A 21615-nucleotide genomic window follows, 5' to 3' on the forward strand; every position below is an offset into this window, starting at 1 on the left:
GACAAAATGGTTGGACAGTGTTCTCGAAGCTACGAACATGAGTTTGACCAAACTGCGGGAGGCAGTGGAAGACAGGAGTGCCTGGCGTGCTATGGTCCATGGGGTCACGAAGAGTCGGACACGACTAAATGACTAAACAACAACAAAGGTGCTGCTGGAAGGAATTTTTTATTTTTTCCCAGACCCTATTATACGTGCCTCTCATCAACTGAATAATAATAATAATAATAATAATAATAATAATAATAATAATAATAATTTATTTATACCCCACCAATCTGGCTGGGTTTCCCCAGCCACTGTGACTTTCCATTCATTTCTGGGCTCAGCTCAAGGTACTGGTTCTTACTTCCTAAAATGTAGGACCAGGATATCCGAAGGACTTCCTCCTTCCATATGAACCTGTATGAATATGGAAGGCTCTGCTTTCCCTACCATGACCTGAAAAGTTCAGGTGGCAGGAACTAACTTGAGACAAGGCCTTCTCTGTGACAGCGCTTCAGTTAGGGAATTCCCTCCTGAAAGAAGGCAGACTGGTTTAAATGGGCAGTAAAAACATTTGTTTCATTCTGGTTTTCAGCAGTCTTTAAACATAATATTGAAGCTGAAATCCCCCCCTTCTCTCTTTGCTCTTAATCTCTACTCAAAAGTTATTTATATTGTTTTAAAAGGTTTAACAGCTTGGAAAACTCTCATTTAGGGTGAAAAAGCAGTAAAGAAATGCTCTGATAAGCAAATGGATAACATTGAATATGAGAGATTTGCGCAGGAAGATTGTTGTGCTTCTCAAATTGCTGCTGTGTCCCATAGCTTCGCATATTATGAATGTGTTGTTCTATATGTCAAAGCATTGACCGAGCAGTTTCACACGGCTCCCCATTGGAAAACCAGAGCACAGCCTATTGGGCATCATTCCAGGAAGCTGCCCAATGTTTACGATTCAGAAAGTAGGGGAAGAGACTCTTCCAGCTGTGCACTGCAGACGCTGTAGGCATGCGGAAGGAGTGTAGAGCCAGGCAACATGTTACACTCCTCATGCAGCAAGCAATTTGGCCTTTCTTGTGTTGAAACATTGAGAGCTCCTACCAGCGGCTCTCCCTCCAGGCAGGCAGGGAAGGAAGGAAATATATGGACAACTTGGTGACCCCACACCATCTCTGCACTCTTGAGGAGAGAGCTTCTTTGCACTCTCCCCCTTGAAAAATAAAAGCCACTCTTTGCTAGGGGGAAGGTGGTGCTGGGCAGCTGTTGCTTTCTCCTCTCATTGTTATGCCACGCAGCTACTCTGCCTTGGCAGTTTGGAAGGGAGGGAAGCACAATAGATTAGCCACAAAGCATTCCAACAGGAGGAGAAAGCCCAGCAAGCCAACAGCTTCTTACCTCAAGCAAAAAAATGGCTTTGAGTCTGATGAATAGTGAGTCTGATTATGGCTCCACAAGGATATCTTCACACCTCACTTTCACCTTCCCCGCCTCAAGGAAGAAATTATGGAGGAGCCTTCAGTGTTCCAGAAAGAGCAGACCTTGCCTGATGAGCAGCATAATATGTAGCCTGAATCTGAAGCTGAATTTTGGATATCACAGCTGCTACGGTATCTAACTGGGGCAACTTTAGGGCTTACCTGCGTCACTCAGAGTTGTGGGACTGGGCAGAGTGACTCAGGAAGGCCTTCCTCAACACCTGAAGCAGTGTAGCATGTGGAAAAGGGGTAGGGAAATTAATCTCTCTCATCTTGGGGGGGGCACTTCCAGGTAAGACTGCAGATCCAGAGCTCAAAACTTCAGAACAGGGGTCAGCAAACTTTTTCAGCAAGGGGCCGGTCCACTGTTCCTCAAACCCTGTGGGGGGCTGGACGAGAGAGAGGGGGGGGGGGGAGAGAGGGAATGAATGAATTCCTATGCTCCACAAATAACCCAGAGATGCATTTTAAATAAAAGCACATACTACTCATGTAAAAACACACTGATTCCAGGACCGTCCGCAGGCCGGATTTAGAAGGCGATTGGGCCGGATCCGGCCCCCGGGCCTAAGTTTGCCTACCCATGCCTCAGAATTTAGACAGTAAGGACTCTCTGATCCCAGGCCCTCTGGCTATGCCACACCCCCGCCTGTATGCTTCACACTGACTGGGGGGGCAGGAGTGCAGGTAAACTCTGGGAAGCTGAATAGTGGAAAGCTTTCCATGTTTGGGCATATATTTATCAATGCATTAAAATGCAAAGAGGTCAAACCCCCTCCTACTGCATTTCAGGTCATGTTTTAGTTCCTCCATGCATTACCTGATTTGTTTCCCGTACCTGAAACCCCAAACTCCCATTGAGTGAAGCCAACATCTGCACAAAGGAAGAAAGGAGCAGGAGCAAGGGCACCCGGTGGATGAGGCAGGGTCCCAAAATATGGAGAAAGGGAGGAAGCAGAGGACAAAGGTAAGGGAAGCAGGACAAGACTGATTCAGATAGGGAGCTCAATATGGCATCATGTACCCGTTCAGCAACAGTCCCACCTTCCCCCTCTCTCCACTTTACTTTTTCAGTTTCTAAAAATACTGTTACAGATTTGGGGAGGACCCTTCTAAACCCTAGAAATTAATAAATGGTAGGATTTTGATTATTTGGGGTGTGATTAATAATAATAAAATAATTTATTATTTATTACTTATACCCCACCCATCTGCCTGGGTTTCCCCAGCCACTCTGGGTGGCTTCCAACCGAATATTAAAAACAACACAGCATCAAACATTAAAAACTTCCTTAGAAACAACATTAAAACAGTTGTCTTTTAAAAGGAAAATAGTTACGTATTGCATTGACATCTGCTGGGAGGGCATTCCACAGGGCAGGCGACACTACCGAGAAGGCCCTCTGCCTGGTTCCCTGTAACCTTACTTCTCGCAGTGAGGGAACCACCAGAAGGCCCTCGGCACTGGACCTCAGTGTCCGGGCCGGATGCTGGGGGTGGAGACGCTCCTTCAGATACAGCATTACGTGTTTAGGGCCGAGGACGTTTAGGGCTTTAAAGGTCAGCACCAACACTTTGAATTGTGCTCGGAAACGTAATGGGAGCCAAAGAACATCTCCCAGTGATATGGTCTTGGCGGGATCAATACAAGGTTCTGAGGAATTCCTAAGCTTTTTTGTTGTTTAGTCATTTAGTCATGTCCGACTCTGCGTGACCCCATGGACCATAGCACATCAGGCACTCCTGTCTTCCACTGCCTCCCGCAGTTTGGTCAAACTCATGTTCGTAGCTTCGAAAACACTGTCCAACCACCTCGTCCTCTGTCGTCCCCTTCTCCTTGTGCCCTCAATCTTTCCCAACATCAGGGTCTTTTCCCAGGGAGTCCTCTCTTGTCATGAGGTGGCCAAAGTATTGGAGCCTCAGCTTCAGGATCTGTCCTTCCAGTGAGCACTCAGGGCTGATTTTCTTCAGAATGGATAGATTTGATCTTCTTGCAGTCCATGGGACTCTCAAGAGTCTCCTCCAGCTAGCCTATGCAAAAAGACCCAGCTAAGCTAGGGCCATTAAGAAACAATACAGGGCCTTTGAGGGCCATCCTTCCTGCTTGCCCTGGTATGTGAACTGGGGATTTGGAAAGTTGCCAGGGTAACTGGGTGTGAGGTGACAGGACAATAGGGTTGTTTAGCAAATGTGTTCTGGGAAGAAGAGGAAGAAAAAAGACTGGGATCCATCTTGGGCAGGCTGACTGCAGTTTGGCTGCACTGCTGTGGGGGACAAGCCCCTCTCGAAACCATGCTGTAAGATCTGGACTCCCTCCATGCAGACTGTAGGTGTAAATAGGTAGATAAACCACATTTCTTAAAGCTACGACAGTCTCCGCTGTGTCTCAGTTTTCCAAAGGACCACAGACCCTGGGTGAGTGCCTGGAACCCCAGGGGCTCTTGCTACTGCTCAGCAGAGAGAACCAGTCAATTCTTATGGACATCTACAACCAGATTTAATATCACTACCCTCGGATACCTGATATTTAGGACTGCATTTTCATACATATTTATCCCCACTGCTTGGAAAGCAAATTGCATCTTCTGGTGGTGATGACCATGATCTAGGTATATATAAAAGATTCAGATAATTGTTTTATCTTGTAACACGTTTTAAATTCTCTAAGCACGCTAAGCATCTGAATTTTGGTTGTGTGAGGCATGATAATTTTCACAAAAGCAACAAACAGTGAGTCTAAGTCTAATGATGTAAGAGAATTGCGATGCTCCTACAAAGCACCTTCTGCTACTTATGTATTTTTCATGTCTACCTAGAATCCATTCCTGTAGGAGGATTGCTGAAATCCCTTCACTCCAGTCTCACTTGATGTGTTCAAAAGTAAATTCTTCTACACTATCTCCATTGCAAGGGCTGCATTGTGTTTTTACATCAGAGATGAATTTCTGCCCCAGTGGGTTTCATTAATAAGCTTCAGCAGTGATTTATGAAACAGGGAAAGACTCTAACCTTATTTTGTCCAGCTGTTCAGACAAATTAGAAAGGCTACCTCTGATTTCAGAAAATAAAGAGGATGAAAGATGTGGGATCCACACACTGAGATGCTTTTGGCAAGGGAGAGGTGGTGGTCTTGATCTTGTGCCAGTTTAGGAGATACAAGCAGGGGTGAAGAAAAACTGGAGCTTTGAGTTTGGGGAAGATTTGATCTGGTTTTATATATTGTGAGGTGTGTGGTTTATTTTCCCCTGGTTGCTCTTTCCTTGAATCTGTGACTTCCCAGTGGAAAAGTTCCCCATCCTATGTGTGCAGTTCTCACATTGTCAAGGGAGGCACATTACTGGGAATTGGATGGCCGTAATAATAATAATAATAATAATAATAATAATAATAATAATAATAATAATAATAATTTATTTATACCCCTCCCATCTGGCTGGGTTTCCCCAGCCACTCTGGGTGGCTCCCAACCCAGATAAACATGATAAAACATCAACAATAAAACATCAAACATTAAAAACTTCCCTAAGGTGTCTTTAGGTGTCTTCTAAACGTCAGGTGGTTTATTTCCTTGACATCTGATGGGAGGGCGTTCCACAGGGCTTGCGCCACTACTGCATTGTGGACAATACGAGCAAGCTAGGGATCTCCTGATTAAACCCCTACTGGCAAATGGGCCAGGTAAATCTGAAGCCTACTATACTAAATATCTTCTGGACATCAAGTCTAATGATATCACAGTGGCTGTGGCAAAGTTTCTTTTGGTATTCATACGTATCAAAGATCATCATACTTAAGACTAAACAAATATAGTCTCGGTCTTCCTCTCCCGGGGGGTTGTCTGTATGAATCTGCATTTTATTCTAAATCAATGTTACAGGTCTTTGGACCGCAATAAAGATTATAATATTATTATTATTTCCTTGACATCTGATGGGAGGGTGTTCCACAGGGTGGGCGCCACCACCGAGAAGGCCCTCTGCCTGGTTCCCTGTAGCTTTGCTTCTTGCAGTGAGGGAACTGCCAGAAGGCCCTCACAGCTGGACCTCAGTGTCCTGGCTGAACGATGGGGGTGGAGACGCTCCTTCAGGTATACTGGGCCGAGGCCATTTAGGCTTTAAAGATCAGCACCAACATTTTGAAATGTGCTGCAAAATGTACTGGGAGCCAGTGAAGATCCTTTATATGGTCTCGGTGGCCACTCCCAGTCACCAGTCTAGCTGCCACATTCTGGATTAGCTGCAGTTTCTGGGTCACCTTCAAAGGTAGCCCCACGTAGAGTGCATTGCTGTAGTCCAAGCAGGAGATAACTAGAGCATGCACCAGTGCCCACTCTGGCGAGACAGTCTGGGGGGACCTTGGGGTCCAGTCCAGCTCTTCAATTCTATGGCTCTATGTTTGGGGGGTAGGGGGATCCCAGCCTGAAGTCACCATCATGAAACTACAGTTTCCAGTGGAGTGTGGGCAAAAGAAAGGCAGAAAAACGCTTTATACAAAGTTTGACCCACGGGCCCATCTACCTCAGCTTTGCCTCAGTATCAACTGGGACATTTCCTCAATCATAGGAGTTGGACTAATGACCCTTCCAACTTATGAAATTCTATGATTCACCCTGAGGGAAATGGTCTTCTCTTGCATCTTCAAGAGGAGAAAAGACTGAAGAGTAAACGCTAGCAAAGTATTGGAAGACACAGAAGATACCTACAGTGGAAGAATGGCAAATAAAGATGATGGACTATATGGAACTTGCTGATCTGACCGGAAGACTACGCGACCAGGGAGAGGAGAAGGTGGAAGAGGAATGGAAGAAATTTAGAATTTATTTTTAAAAATATTGTAGAATTGATGTATGAGGAGAATTATAAGCAATTGGGAAGTTGCAGGTTAAGAAAATAAGTGAGATATAATTGAAAATAGGTTAGAATATTATAATAATGAGTTGTAAAATTAAGAAAAGGATGTTGTAATTAAGTTTGGAAAATAAGATATAGAATTTGTCAAGAATAATATGCAATGAACTGTTAAAAGGGGGACCCGGGGAAGTCCCTTACTAAAATGGGGGGGGGGGAATGGAATGCATATGTTGTTTTTTCTTTTAATTTTCTTTTTCTTTATTTTTGTATTTTTGATTACTGATGTTATAACAATGTATAAATATATGGATGTTACTCTTTTCTTTATATAAAATTTGATAAAAATTATTTTTTAAAAAAGAAGAAGGATAAACGCTACACAAATTTGGAGTTGTACCAAATGTACTGTTTTGCTTTCCTTTGGACTACATAAGCAATGCTGAGAGTGGGGTCTTGTCATCTGGGCTGCCCAGGAACTCCGTACACACTACCCAGGCTTATGCCCCGGGGAGGTTTCCTTGAATAAAGAGTTAGATTCACTGACAACAGAGCCCCACGTATTTCATGCTGATCTGTGTTTGACTCCAGCCCCGATACTCCTTCCCTAGCTGGGGGCATGTTGTGGTTTGCCTCGGGTGACAAAATGTCTAGGGCTAGCCCTGTATTTATATATTGTGTGTAGAAATGACTTCTTTTGTCTAGCCTGAACCAAGTACCAGCGAAGTACCAGCCAGTTTTAGGGTAATATCAGGTAGCTTACAGGACTCCCGGGTTCAAGACTGACCACTCCTGTTTATTCCAATTTAGGGTCATGGTAGTATGTGAAGTCTGGAGAATATGCAGTACAAATACCCAGTGAGGTTTAAAGAAAGGAAATGGAGAACTATCCATGCCGAAACAAATAAACTGAAAAGTTGTATCACCAGATGCACCAAGATCTATGAGGTCACAGAGCATTCTATTGGCTACATGAGGTTTGGAAATGCCAGCCATCTGTGAGTATTGGAACCATGGAAATGCTTAGGTGACTGAGCTGGGCTGGATGGGAAGAAGCTCTTCAGCACCTCGCAGGATCAGGCACCTCATGAGGAAGGAGCAAGGTAAGCAAATATAATAGGCATTAATGGCTTTTAACTTACTGAGCAAGATCAGTGTAGATCAGCCTCTGGATGACAGATGAAACTTTTTAATGAAAAGCTTACCGTAGGAAGGGGGGGAGGAATCCAACCTCTATAAACTGGTGGCAATTAGGTTGCAGATTCTAGCATTGCAATGGGGTATTTGGGTATTATTATTATTTTTAAAAGATCTTTTGAAAAACCTTTATCCCAACTGCTACTTTGCTGGGAGTGGAGAAGGGTCCATCTAGTAGTATCATAGAATCATAGAGTTGGAAGGGACTCTGAGGTTCATCTAGTTCTATTCCAACCCCCTGCAATGCAGGAATCTGAGCTAAAGCATCCATGACAGATGGACATCCAATCTCTGCTTTAAAACATCCAAGGAAGGAGAGTCCACCACCTCTTGAGGGAGTCTGCTCCACTGCTGAACAGCTCTTACTGTCAGAAAATTTCCCCCGAAAGTTTAGTCAGAATCTCCTTTCTTGAAACTTGAAGCCATTGGTTTCAGTCCTACCCTCCAGAGCAGGAGAAAACAAGCATGCTCACTCCTCCATGTGACAGCCCTTAAGATATTTGAAGATGACTTTCATATTTCATCTAAGTCTCCTTTTTTCCAGTTTAAACATACCCACTGAATTCTGCTCTGGTCAGACCTCACCTGGAGTACTGTGTCCCGTTCTGGGCACCACAGTTCAAGAAGGATACTGACAAGCTGGAACGCGTCCAGAGGAGGGCAACCAAAATGGTCAAAGGCCTGGAAACAATGCCTTACGAGGAATGGCTTAGTTTAGCCTGGAGAAGAGAAGGTTAAGGGGTGATATGATAGCCATGTTCAAATATATTAAAGGATGTCATATAGAGGAGGGAGAAATATTGTTTTCTGCTGCTCCAGAGAAGCGGACATGGAGCAATGGATTCAAACTACAAGAAAGAAGATTCCACCTAAACATTAGGAAGAACTTCCTGACAGTAAGAGCTGTTCGGCAGTGGAATTTGCTACCAAGGAGTGTGGTGGAGTCTCCTCCTTTGGAGGTCTTTAAGCAGAGGCTTGACAGGCATATGTCAAGAATGCTTTGATGGTGTTTCCTGCTTGGCAGGGGGTTGGACTGGATGGCCCTTGTGGTCTCTTCCAACTTTATGATTCTGTGATTCTATGATTCTACCCAGCTCCTTCAAGCGCTCCTCATAAGGCTTAGTTTCCAGACCCTTGATCATCTTGGTTGCCCTCCTCTGCAAACTTTCCAGCTGCTCAACATCCTTCTTAAATGCAGACCATGATTTGGCGGTGCCAGGTCTGGAACCAGTGAAAACTCTGGAAATTCCAAGTCAAAACATGGAAAAATCTGGCAAGTGCATGTTTAGGCTTGGTACAAACAAAATCCATTGTTGAGCCATCAGTGGTTTAATTGTTTTCAGATCCTTCATATTTATTTCTTCATTGAGAGCTATTTATCTCTCTTATGTGACTATTCCGAGGCAGGGTCTTGTAGTATCATAAAGTATGGTGCAAAAAAATTAAGGTCAGGTCCAATCAAGCAATCGATAGAAGAATAAAATTCTACAGTGGCTAGCATCGACAGCCAGAAAAGGCTATGGTGAGCAAGCACTTCCCAAAATTGTATCGAACTATCCATCACCTGTCATAATACATTGTTAACTTGGTTGAGTGATTGGCAACCACAGATATAGCACAGTGAAAGCAACACATTACCCCTTTTACATTGGCCACAATATTAGAGAGAAGAGGAACGAGGAAGGCTTTGTTTTAGTTGTGATAAATTATCCACCAATTAAATATCCATGTTTCTTTCCTTCCCCTAAATCAAAGGCCCATCTACCATTAAATTACACCAAAGCAGGCAGCCTACAAACGTAGCTCCATTAGGTGATTCACACTTGCTATTTAGTTAACATATGGCGCCCAGTACTGCTCCCTTTGGCACTGTATGTTAGAAGTGCCTCCCTATCCTGCCATGAACATGAATCACACCTTTGAGCATCCTTCTGCTGATGGCCAGGAAAGATGTCAGTCCTCAGTGTGCTGTTCGCAATCAAATGCAAGTTGTGTTATTTAAAATCAGGATATTAGACCTGGAGGCAATTTAGGTGTCTGGGAGAAGAGTCCTGATAGCTGAGCGTTTTCTGAACGTATTTCCCTTGCACTTTTCGTTTTGTCCTGCAGTGAGCACATGCTAAAGAATTCCTCTTTTTGTCTTCAGAAGTGATTGTTAAAATAACTGTAAGAAATAGTAGTAAAACGCGGACAAAAATAACATTTGCTATCAAGCTTTTGTGTGGTGAAGAGGGAAAGAATTCTCTCTTGTTCCTTTAACTCTGGAAGGAAAGAAAGGAAAATGACTGGGGCTCAAAGATGTCTTTGGAATTCTGATTTCCAGCTTTCACAGGAACACGCCTATTTCTCAGTGATCTTAAACCTATGACTAGGCTGAAGCATAATAGATTGCAAGTATACTATATACTATATACATTTTTTCTTTTACTGTTCCCTATATGACCCAGTAGGATCCAGGCATCTCCTTTCAATCCCGACGACCATCTTACGGGACATCGATCGCATGAAGTTTTTACTGGTGGACGCCAACCCCTTGGTTTCACGTGACGTAGCTATCTATATTTTACAGGCCCTTAAACTCAGGGCCACTTTCCTGGCCAACCAGCCAGGCCCTAGTCCTATGTAAATTCCCATTATATTTTTACCCAACACGCATTCCTTTCGCCTTCACCCAACCAGTTGCATTTACTTGGATTTTATATTTAAGGTTCTAATTGTATTTGTTGTAGTTTTATTGTTGTGCGACAGTTGCCTGTCTGTACTTGTGCTATGGCCATACGGCTAATGCAATAAATGATGATGATGATGATAGATTGCAAGAGATATTTTGTATGCTATTCCTTCAAACTATACATTCCTTCTCACAAACCTTGGCTATGTCAAAACAATGGCAATGGGATGCAGTTTGTCTCTCTCTCATCTTCCCCTCATGAAATCAAAGCCATGGTGGAGAAGTTCTGGTAGAGGCCAGTTCAGATTTAGGTAAAGATTAGCTGAGGGTGTTGTGCTTATGCAAGAGTCAATTGGTACTTCTGTGTTGGAAACGCAGTAGAAGCACCACAGTTGATATGAATTTTAATCTGTTTTATTATTTTAACTTTTTGTAGGTTTTAAGGCGTGGCTGTAATTTTTTTTCTAGATTTGCTTCTTGTTTTTGTAAAGGTTTTATCATTTTGTAAAGGTTTTCCTTCAGCAACCGAGCGAGGTATGGCTTTCATGAAATAAATAAAAAAAATTGCCTGAGCCCCGCGGAGATCTCTTGACAGGGTTGGTTGAAGGGGAGGAGGAATGAGATGGGGGACTAAGCAGGTTGTCAAGAGAAAGCTGTGCCTCAGTATCAATGGACATCCCAAGCGCTGAGAGGGAGATGTTTGATTAGTCTCAGGAACGTGCCCCCTCCAGAGGGCAGGGGATGAGCTAGACTCAGAGATTGAACTAACTGAACGAGGGTCTGACTGCAGATGAGAACTGGCTGACAGAATCAAGAGAGAGCAGCCCCGACCCCCCCCCCTTTCCAGAGAAGACTCTATTAGCTCTCAAGCAGAGGGAGAGTTGGAAGGCAGCTAGAACATTGCTAGGCAACCAGCAGATAAGCAGAGGTTTGAGTCTGAGTCGAGTCAGAGTGGGGAGGAGGAAGGAGGTCAGCCTCTTTCTCCCTTTTCTAGGTGTTTGGATAAAATCAGAAGGCAACAGAAAGACAAGAGGGGAAAGGCGGGAGACTGGCGTCCTTCCTGCTGTGGGAGGGGCGAAACTTCAGACTGACCAACTATTGTAAATGCGAGCAGATGAGAAGCCAGGCTCTGGGTGTGTCCTTTGTAAATAAACATACTGTATATTCCTGCGTATAAGACTACTTTTTAACCCAGGAAAATCTTCCCAAAAGTCGGGGGGCGTCCTATACGCCAGGTCGTCTTATTAATACGGCAAGTATATCCCAAACTCTATATTTTAACTGGAAAAATTGGGGGTCGTCTTATACTCCCAGTCGTCTTATATGCCGGAATATACAGTACATAAAATTGCAGGAGAACCATTACTTCTTATCAGGGCTTGATTGCCTGCCAGAGATCATTACAATTAGATCTTGGCCCTACCTCCTGTTAATGAATTACCTCCAGAGTCCGGGGAGGGGCTGGAATCTTGGTTAGATAGTAAGATAAGATAATAATAATATATCTTTATTGTCATTGTCCCCTTGCGGGAACAACGAAATTACTCGGTTGCTACATCCACTCAGATAAAGCATTCCGCATAATCCAAAATTACAAAAACCTAATTAAAAACAGTAAATATAATACAAAATAACAAGTAAAATAAGATGACTTCAAAGTCCAGGCTTTCCATTTAAGGCCAAAATTGCTCTAGAGAAGAAACTGTTCCTGAGACGGCTCGTTCTTGCCTGCATTGTTCTATATCTCCGTCAAGATGGCAGGAGCTGAAACAAATGGTGACCAGGGTGCGTTGGATCTCTTGATATATCTAGTGCTTTTCTATGGCACCTGGTGGTGTAAGTCAGCCATGACAACTTTGTCTCCAACATCTGTTGAGCCAGCATGAGCAGACCCAGCCTACTTGCGGAAGTGCCCTCTTGGCTCATTCCCTTAGCTCAGGGCAATGACTACATGATCCTCAGGGTCCCTTCCGACTCTGTGATTCTGTGTTCACAGACGACTGTGTCTCCCCTGCACTTCAAAGGAAGAAGGGCTCAGCATTCATGGCAAGGTTTGGGGCAACATCTTAGCTTATGCCTAGCTATGACCCTGAGAGCTCTGCTTCAGCTGCTTTGTTCTGCACCTTGTAACACAATCTATGATCAGGCTGCATAGCGACTTTTGGAATAAAGCCTTTGGGAATAATCATGAGGATCCAAACATCGTGTCCACAAGTGTCAGCCAGGGAAGTGAAGAAGGAGAATGGCGGATGGGAGGATTTTGCATGATTCACTTAGGTGGTTTTCTCAAGGAATATACTGGCCATGTTGGGCTTGAATTAGGGAGCCCTTGGTCTGCATACATCAGATTAACTCGCATCACAGAGTCTTAAAAGGTAAAGGACCCCTGGACAGTTAAGTCCAGTCGTGAACGACTCTGGGGTTGCAGTGCTCATCTCGCTTTACTGGCCGAAGGAGACGACGTTTGTCCGCAGGCAGTTTTTCCAGATCATGTAGCCAACATCAATAAGCCGCTTGTGGCGAAACCACAGCAGTGCACGGAAATGCTGTTTACCTTCCCACCGGAGCGGTACCTATTTCTCTACTTGCACTTTGACGTTCTTTCAAACTGCTAGGTTGGCAGGAGCTGGGACCGATCAAACGGGAGCTCACCCCATCGAGGGGATTCAAACTGCCGACCTTCCGATCAGCAAGCCCTAGGCTCAGTGGTTTAGACCACAGCGTCACCCGTGTCCCAATCACAGAGTTTAAAGGGGGGCAAAACACAATCACCCTATAGATGCAATCTTAACCTTCTTGGAGGGAGAGTGGGATACAAAAATCATAAATAAATAAATGCTGGCCTCTGCTCAGCTCTCTCTGCAGCCTTTAGGAACATGAAAAATGGTAGCAGGTTTCCTGTTTAAATTGGGGCCAGTTGTGAATATGTGACATCATTTCCGACAAGCAAAGCTGTGGCAGGCATTGTCCACAAGCTTCTTCTTCTTTTGCCCTGGCTGAGATTACCTTGAGGCCATATCTGGTTGGTGACAGGACATCCTATTTCTTTCTAGGAAGAATGACACTGTTTTGTTTTGTTTTAAGTGTGTGTGTGTGTGTGTGTGAAGCCGGTGGTGCTGAATGTGGTGGGTGTTGTGCAGCTCCTTTCTTGACTACCCCTGAAGTGATAGTGGTGAGATTCTGTCCATGAAGAGCATTTTCAGATAATCTTAGCTCTCTTTCTCTCCTCCCACCCCACACCCGATTTCAGCTCAGTTCTGCTTTTCCTCCTGATTGGTAATGACTCTCCATGATCTGAGGCAGAGGAATTTCTCAGTCCTGCTCCTAGAGGTCTGTTAAGCAGAGATGTTTGGGACCGCACCCAGCATGCATAGAGAATATGTGCTCCGCCTATGAGGTCCGGCTCATCTAGCAACACTGGGGAATCTTAGTTGAAGTGTAATTGTGTGTGCATCCTTGTTGTCACTCTGCTTGACTTCCACTCCTTTTTCTGTATTTACAAATGATGTCTGATGGTAACAGAACTGCAATTTGCTTCTCTTTCCCATAAAGACAAGTGGTTGTTGTAATGCACAGGCATTTGTTCGAGATATATTTCAGCTTTAACTAAATCATATAATCTCACATCCCTCCACTGGCATTCTTCATAAATCACATTTCATTAAAAAAAAAAAGCCTGTATTTCATTTTCACCCCACGCATTACTAAATGCATTACCAAATCATGAGCTGAGATGGAAAACAACAGAATCCAAATAAATATTGCAAGGAGACACGTCAAAAAGATGCTGAATTACAGTGGAGTGAGTCCAAATTAGAAGTGTCTTTGTTATCCTGCAAGATCAATCATTTTACAGTAACATAAAAGGCAAACATCTTTCTCAGCATAACATGCTCTGCAGATCCCAGTCCAAGATTCTGCAGCGTGGAAAGATCCCAAGGAAAGCCTCAGCATGAAGCATCTGACAGCCGTTTCCATTATGTTGGTGCAACATCTCCCTCTAGTGGGAGCAATGTTACTGCATAAACAGTTGAATGCTACCTTTTTTTAGAGCAAGAGGTCTCCAAACTTTCTGCCTTCAGGCAATTACCTTGCCACATCGTTTTGAGCTCTGTTAAATACCTGCATAAGTCTATTACTTAATCTAGGCACGTTGCAAAGGTTTCCGTCTATGCAGGAGTGCTCTAGAAAGTCACATTCACCCCATGTGTTAAGAACCCTCGTCCCACTGCTGCAGCTGCATGTAGCAAGGGAAGATCAGCCCTGATGGGGAAGATTTTCTTCCGAGGAAATCTCCTACCACTGCAGATTTTCTTAATGAAAAAAACCTTGAGAAGTTCCCAAAGAGCTACAGGCTCACCGGCAACAACACAGCATAAGAGCCATTGTTCTGAGATAGACCCAGATGATCAGTGCAAAGTATGATGCACCTGAATGTTAGGTTCTGTAGGCTAGCCCTGCTGCAGAGAGAGACAGACAGCTGGGCTGAGGCCTCCATCCCTCTCTCCCATGCTTGTTTGCATCAGATCAATGTGCACAAGTGAGGGGGCAGGAAGTTAGGAGAAATCCTAGTACAGTGGTACCTCGGTTTATGAACTTAATCCTTTCCAGAAGTCTGTTCTTAAACCAAAACCGTTTTTTTCTCAATTTTTTTAAATTATTTTTATAAAACATAAAACAAAATATAACACAATTACAACGAAATATAACAATAACAACAACAAAAATACAATTAAAAAACAAAACTTTCATTGGTCTTAACATCTGTTCTACTCATTGTGCTATGACCTCCTCGAATCCTCTCTGATGCGATTCAATACTAATCCTATTTAGCAATTCTATTTCATAAGCCAATTGTCTTATCTTAACAAATATAAAACAAACACACACAAAAATACACACATAACACAACCTCTTGCATCTTATTCTCTTCTGTCTTAATATAATTCGCTCCGCCGAGCTAAGACTTCCCTCCCTCCCATCCTTCGGCTTTGTTTTTCCACTCTTATCCCACAGTTTCTTTTACCTACTTATTCAAAGTCAATTTGTAGGATTTATTTTAGTCCTGCAAGTGTCCTTAAACTTCTACAGTTCCTCTCCATGTATTCAACGAATTTACTCTATTATTTTTGGAACATTGTTTCCCCCTGGTATCGGATCCCGTGGGTCAACTTAGCTAGTTCTGCATAGTCCATCATCTTTGTCCTCCAACTGTCGGTACGTCCTGTAATTTCCATTTTGGGGCCAATAAAGTTCTTGCCGCGGTTGTAGCATACATAAACAATATCTGATCTTCTTTAGCAATTTCCCCTCCCATTGTACTCAATAAAAAAGCTTCAGGTTTTTTGGGAAAGGTGTATCTAAACATCTTTTTCAATTCATTATATATCATTTCCCAATATCTTTTCACTTTTTCGCATGTCCACCACCTTCTTTCAGGGCCTCACACCAGCAAGTAGTGTATGTGGCCTGCAACAATATTGGAAGTTGCTGCAGGCAGCAAAGCCACACACCCCCAGCCAGCAGAGCAAAATGGAGGATGGCAGATAAACCCAGCTCAGGGGCTTATGGCAGCTTTGCCCTTAGATACCCATGTGACCCAAATTTGATATGATAGAACATGCATAGCCTATTATGGATCAAGCAGTAGTGGGGGAATCCACCTTTCACATGAGGTAAATCCAGATCAAATTTGGTTGTACTGCCTTCACCAGCTCCTTGCTCTCTAGCTGATGGCTCAGTCTTTTGCCCCTCTTTGGTTCACTTGCAAAAGAGGTTTCTTTTTCTGTTGGGGTTTTCTTATTAAAGATGGAGGTTACTTCCAGAAGGCCTTGGTGTCAGATTGTTCTTCTCCCCAAAGGTGTGAGGAACCTCTTGCCCTCCAGGCGTTGCTGAAATACAACTTCCCGAGACAGATGGATGCCAACTTGCTTGCTGCAAGTTTTGGAGCAAAGGTTGGGAACCTTTTGTTCTCCGGATGTTTCTGAACTACAGCTCTCATCATCCCTGGCCACTGGCCGTACTTGAAGGGAGTTGTAGTTCAGCAACATCTGGAGATGTTTGCTCCAAAACTTGCAGCAAGCAAATTGGCATCCGTCTGTCTCGGGAGGACAATAGAGGAGTCCATCTTGGGGGGTGAAGTCAAACCATTGGAGAGTTACAGTGTCTGCTGTGGCTGTAGAGACCGATGCAGAAGAGACATGTTTAGTTGCAGCTGGGGCAGATGAAGGCATCCGGTTGTGCTGCTGCAGATGCACCATGGCAACAGCTCCTGCATATGGTTTAGATTATCCACTGCATCTGTTAAAAATATGTTAAATGTTGAAAAATGTGAGTCATCTAATTGTTTATTGAAATATGCATGAATGAGCAGTTTTGTAATAAGCTACTGGGGGCATCAGTAGATTACCCTCCTCATCATGTTTTGGGATGGAATAATTTTCCACTTATTAATCCTGGCTACATGGCTCTGGCTCTGTTTTTCCCTGCCATTCCAAGACAAACCTCATGTTATGTGTTCTGATTTCACTCTTTTTGTGGAATGAAGCAGTCTTATTAATGAACCTAATGTTGTGCTCTCTGCATAGCTGTCATGTCAATATGTTGGTGAATTTAACAGAAGATTACCCATTAGCTCTGATGCCACACTTAGCTTCCTGCCTTGCCAAGCATGAACGAAGTGAGCACCAAGGGCTGTGAAATGCAACGTGGCTTGACAGAAACCTGCCTTTTCAGGCCACGAACTGTTGCAATAGCACACCTTGACAAGGAAAGTGTTGCCTTTAAGACACGGCTCCTGTTGTTTTCACATCTTCTTCAGCTCATCGTAAAAAATTAAGCACTTCTCTGGTGTTACTCTGCATGTGAAACACATTTGCTTCTAAAATCAGAAGGTGCCTGTTTGTGTGTATGCGGTAATTGTGTGGTCCAGTGACTAAATCTCTCAATAAGTTGCCTGAAATGGGATTCAGCAACCAGCAAAACCAAGGGAGAATAATTCTCAGGAGCACCAAAAACAATTGATTTAAAAGCCCAAAGCATTTTGGAGAAATTGCTTCATCGGAGGCATCATTAGAAGTGAATCTAATCTCATCATCCTTCCAGTGAAATATGCCCTTGATGAAGGAATTTCTCCAAAATTTGTTGAAATTTAAAATAAATTGTTTGGGGCACACCTGAGAACTCTTCTCTCTTGGTTTTGCTGGTTTGTGTAGTGCCCCACCTGCTTTTGGTTTCTTCAGCAACCACTAGCAACAGGGCCAAAAATCAGTGGTCGTCACCCCACGTGAACTATGTATATCTGAGAACATACAATGCTCTCCTGCAGTTCCATGTTTCAAAAGGAGGTTGCTAGTGATGGGCAAGTGGTCTTTCAGGAACTAATTACCAACTCAGAGTCAAAATTGGGGTGTGGGAGAAGTAATGTGCTGTATGTGGCAATAAGACTTCCCAGCAGTCTACTTTGTATGAGGTACGAGGGTGGTGCTGTGGTCTAAACCACTGAGCCTCTTGGGCTTGCCAATCAGAAGGTCAGCGGTTCGAATCCCCGCAACGGAGTGAGCTTCCGCTGCTCTGTCCCAGCTTCTGCCAACCTAGCAGTTCAAAAGCACACCAAAAAAAAGTACAAGTAGATAAATAGGTACCGTTGCAGCAGGAAGGTAAACAGTGTTAGTCATGCTGGTCACATGTAGAGATGTTAAATTTCCAGAAATTTTGAAGCCATGAGAAAAAAATGTTTTCCCCCAGTTGTTGTTTTTCCGGAAAAAATAGAATTTTTTGGAAAAAATGAAAACAAAAGTTCAGTGTGGAGTAGTTTTACAAATGAAACGCGCCGTATATAAAAGTATTATGCTTGCAATAAAACAGGTAACCACCCCGCTTTCCATCAAAAGCAACAAAAAAGCAAGAACCAATCAACATAAAAAATAATCAGATTTGCCCCTTAGCACCAACAGCAAATAAAGTTAAGGTCCACCTCAATATTTAAGCTCCATAGAAGATCTACCCTTTGAGTAGTGTTTTTTTTTAAAAAAAACACAAAGAAAAACAAACAAACAAACAAACAGAAGACACAACATATACATGCAGTTTATTCTATCTCATTTTCTGAACTACTGGTATCTTTTTCCTTTTCTTCTTCGTCTTCCCCTTTGTCATTTTTCTCATGGACTTCTAAAATAATGGCTTTGGAAAAAACCGTGGGGGGGACTGGGGTCCCCCCCCCATTTTTCCAGGTTTTTCCCAGGCCTTCCCATCTCTACAGGGCCAGAAGTAACCAACATCCAGCTACTGAATAGGCTCAAACTCTCTTTGAAAGAAAAAGGAGTGTGGTTTTTTTTTTAAAAAAAATTGAATTTGTTATTATATATCATAAAGCTCATGATGGTAAGAGAGCTTCTAAACAGTTTACAAAAATATACAACAGAACATTAAAATGATTGATAAAACACAGTTAAAAGCAGGTATTTAAGAGTCTTCAAAAAGATGATTAAATCCAGCAGTGGTTAAAAGGAAGTAAATCGCATGCAGCTTCTACGTGTTCAGATGGACTGGCCCTAACGAAAATGTTTTGAGTGGTTGTCAGAAAGAGCACAGTGAGAGCACCTGTCTGGTGTCAGTCAGCAGGGTGCTCCCAAGTGTAGGTGCTGGAAGTCCTGGGGGGGGTGGAAAATGGGGGGGGGGGTAGTGTGTGGAATGTTCAAACTATATCAAGCTATTTTTTCCCAAAACATTTTTTTTGGGGGGGGGGAATGGCTTTCGAAAAAATGGGGGAGAAACCTGGGGTTCCAGCCCCCCCCCATTTTTCGGTTTTCCTCCTAGGCCTTCTCATCTCTAGTCACATGATCCAGAAAGCTGTCTGTGGACCAACGCCAGCTCCCTCAGCCTGAAGGCGAGAGGAGTGCCACAACCCCATAGTTGCCTTTGACTGGACTTAACCGTCCAGGGGTCCTTTACCTTTTACCTTTTACTTTGTATGAGTAAGGATTGAGGATTGAGGTCTCAGTCCTCTACTCTGTCCCCCTTTCTCAAGAAACCTTCTAGGGAGGGAGGGGAATTTCAGAAGGCTCCCCTCCCAAAAAATAGTCAGGTGATCTGAAATACTGAAATTCTAATGATTGATGTAAGTTTTAATAAAATATCCTAAATCCAGTTTGACAATATCATTGCCAATTAGTCCACAAAGTAGAAGATTCACAGCATATTTTTTAGTTGAAAAGATATGGTGACAGTAATATATGCCTTCCTGGTGGGTGCGTACAGGTGTTTGGGTACCCACCAGAACCTGCTAAGGTTCCTCTGAAAGGTCTCAGTAAACACCCTCTCAAAAATCAACAATATATGAGAGACCTTGCTTGCTCAGTTCTTGTTTACAAAGGATTAGCTTCTCCAAATCTAATAAAATTGGAATCTTTTCTAATCTTCTCTGTATCGTTCCAATTTTAGTACATGTGCTGCCAAAGCGAGCACAATATGCCCCCCTTAAAAATGGACACGTTTTATTATATGCCTGGAAGGGTTAAAACACTCTCTTCCCCATCCAGAATCTCTGTGATAACCACCAACCCCACCCAAGAAGTTAGGCTTGAAAAAAGTTCACAATGCTCTTTTGAGCCTATCTATGGGGCAGCAGAGAGTGAAGTCTTTCTGCATGGTATGTTTTTATTTTGGTATGAGCTTTCGTGTGCATGCACACTTCGTCAGATACACTTGAAACAGAAGAGCCAGACCCTTATGTATATACAGAGGGTGGGGGTGGGTGGGAATGGGTGATGGGCTGATAGGAGTGGTAAACCTGTTGATGGCTGTTAACGACTGCTGATGACTACAATTGGTCCTGCGGGGAAAAAACAAGGGCTGAGGCGCTAAAGAAAGCTTGATCATGCATAATGAGATAAGAATCCAATGTCTTTGTTCATCCCAGGTGGTTCCATGGTTTTAAGCTTGGTAATGAGTTCCAATTCAGCAACTTCTCTTTCCAGTCTGTTTCTGATTTTTTTCTGTAATAAAACAGCTGCTTTGAGATCTTGTATAGAATGTCCTGGGAGATTGAAGTGTTCTCCTACTGGTTTCTCTGTCTTGGGTTTCTGATGTCAGATTTATGTCAATTTATTTAATTGCTCATCTTCTAACATTGTGTATGCCATCAAATGCCAACAGTGCCCTTCAGCTCTCTATATTGGACAAACAGGCCAAACCCTACGCCAAAGGATAAATGGACATAAATCTGACATCAGGTAAATGGACATAAATCTGTGGGGGGGGGAGGTTGTTGGAAGAACGCCCTGGGGTGCCACTGCAGCCCCAAAACTCTGAGCGTCCTCCGGTATATGCAGCTCTGGAAAAGGCATTCCCCTTCTTCTCCAGTGCTCTTCAAAGACATATACCAACTGGTATATGCACACTAATCTTCTGGAGTAACACAGCAAGAAGAATGAGACATTGTGGAGCTAATCTACGCATTTATTTGCACACTACATACAGACAAAGGAATCGTTGCGTCCTTTCTCTCCAGCTCCGAGAGAACAGACAGGACAAAAGGAAAAAACAAAAGTACAGTGTAACAGTACACATAGCAGAAGAGATAAGACTGTCTTCCGTTCCCACACTCTCGCGGACAGGCATGTGAATTTCACCAATCACATCTGCAGCATCGGAATACTAACAGAGGTGACTGCGAGAGTATTTTTTTATTCATTCTGCTCTTTTTCTGCCCCCTTCCTTTCTCCTTTTTAAAGCTCTCCATTAATGAGCAAGTCACAACTGAAATATCTGAAGAGAGACCCTCCCGTGATATCAATAATAAATTTCCCAACCTTCATCTTGAAACTAGTCAGATTCTTTAGAGAGCATTCAAATTCTTCCTTCCGAGATCAAAGCCATCGTATTTTCTGCCAAATGCTATTTATGACCAAGGCACTCTCATTCATTACCTAACTTACAGGCTACCTATATTCTACTTTAGCATATATGCCGATTTCCCCTTCCCTCATATTAATCCTCCTGGTACATTTTTATGCCTGAGTCGTATCTCCTTAAGCACATTATGACACAGCCTTAAAGTACAGTGGGAAAGAATTGTGTTGTTTTTATGATTTTAGGACACAGTGTTTTATATTGTTTAAATTGCAGGTTTTAATATTTTGCAACTGATTTGGGAAGCATTTGTGGAGGGTGGGGAGAAAGAAGGAATGAGGGAAACCTCAGCTTCCTGTAGCCTTAGCCAATAGGATCAGATAAGAGTATATTTTCAGCCAGATCCCTTTTTTCTCCTGCCTCCCTTTCTGGCTAGGAAGTTACCCATCATCCTTTATGTTCCCGTTATATAAGCATCTGCAGAATGTGCATTGCCTAGTTCCCTTGCATTCCCTCGTAAGTAGAACCACCAGTACTAGAGGAGAGAGAGCTTTGCTTCCTGCTGGCATCTTAGGATGCAGGTAGG

The 21615-nt window shown here is 43.3% G+C and overlaps 1 pseudogene; it reads right to left on the minus strand.

The window, feature by feature from the left end:
• Positions 1-19589: 19589 nt before the first annotated feature.
• LOC148683760 (U6 spliceosomal RNA) lies at positions 19590-19643 on the minus strand (annotated as a pseudogene).
• Positions 19644-21615: the final 1972 nt, after the last annotated feature.

Source organism: Zootoca vivipara, chromosome 12 (assembly GCF_965207765.1).
Source record: "Zootoca vivipara chromosome 12, rZooViv2.hap1.1, whole genome shotgun sequence".
Classification (NCBI taxonomy): Eukaryota; Metazoa; Chordata; class Lepidosauria; order Squamata; family Lacertidae; genus Zootoca; species Zootoca vivipara.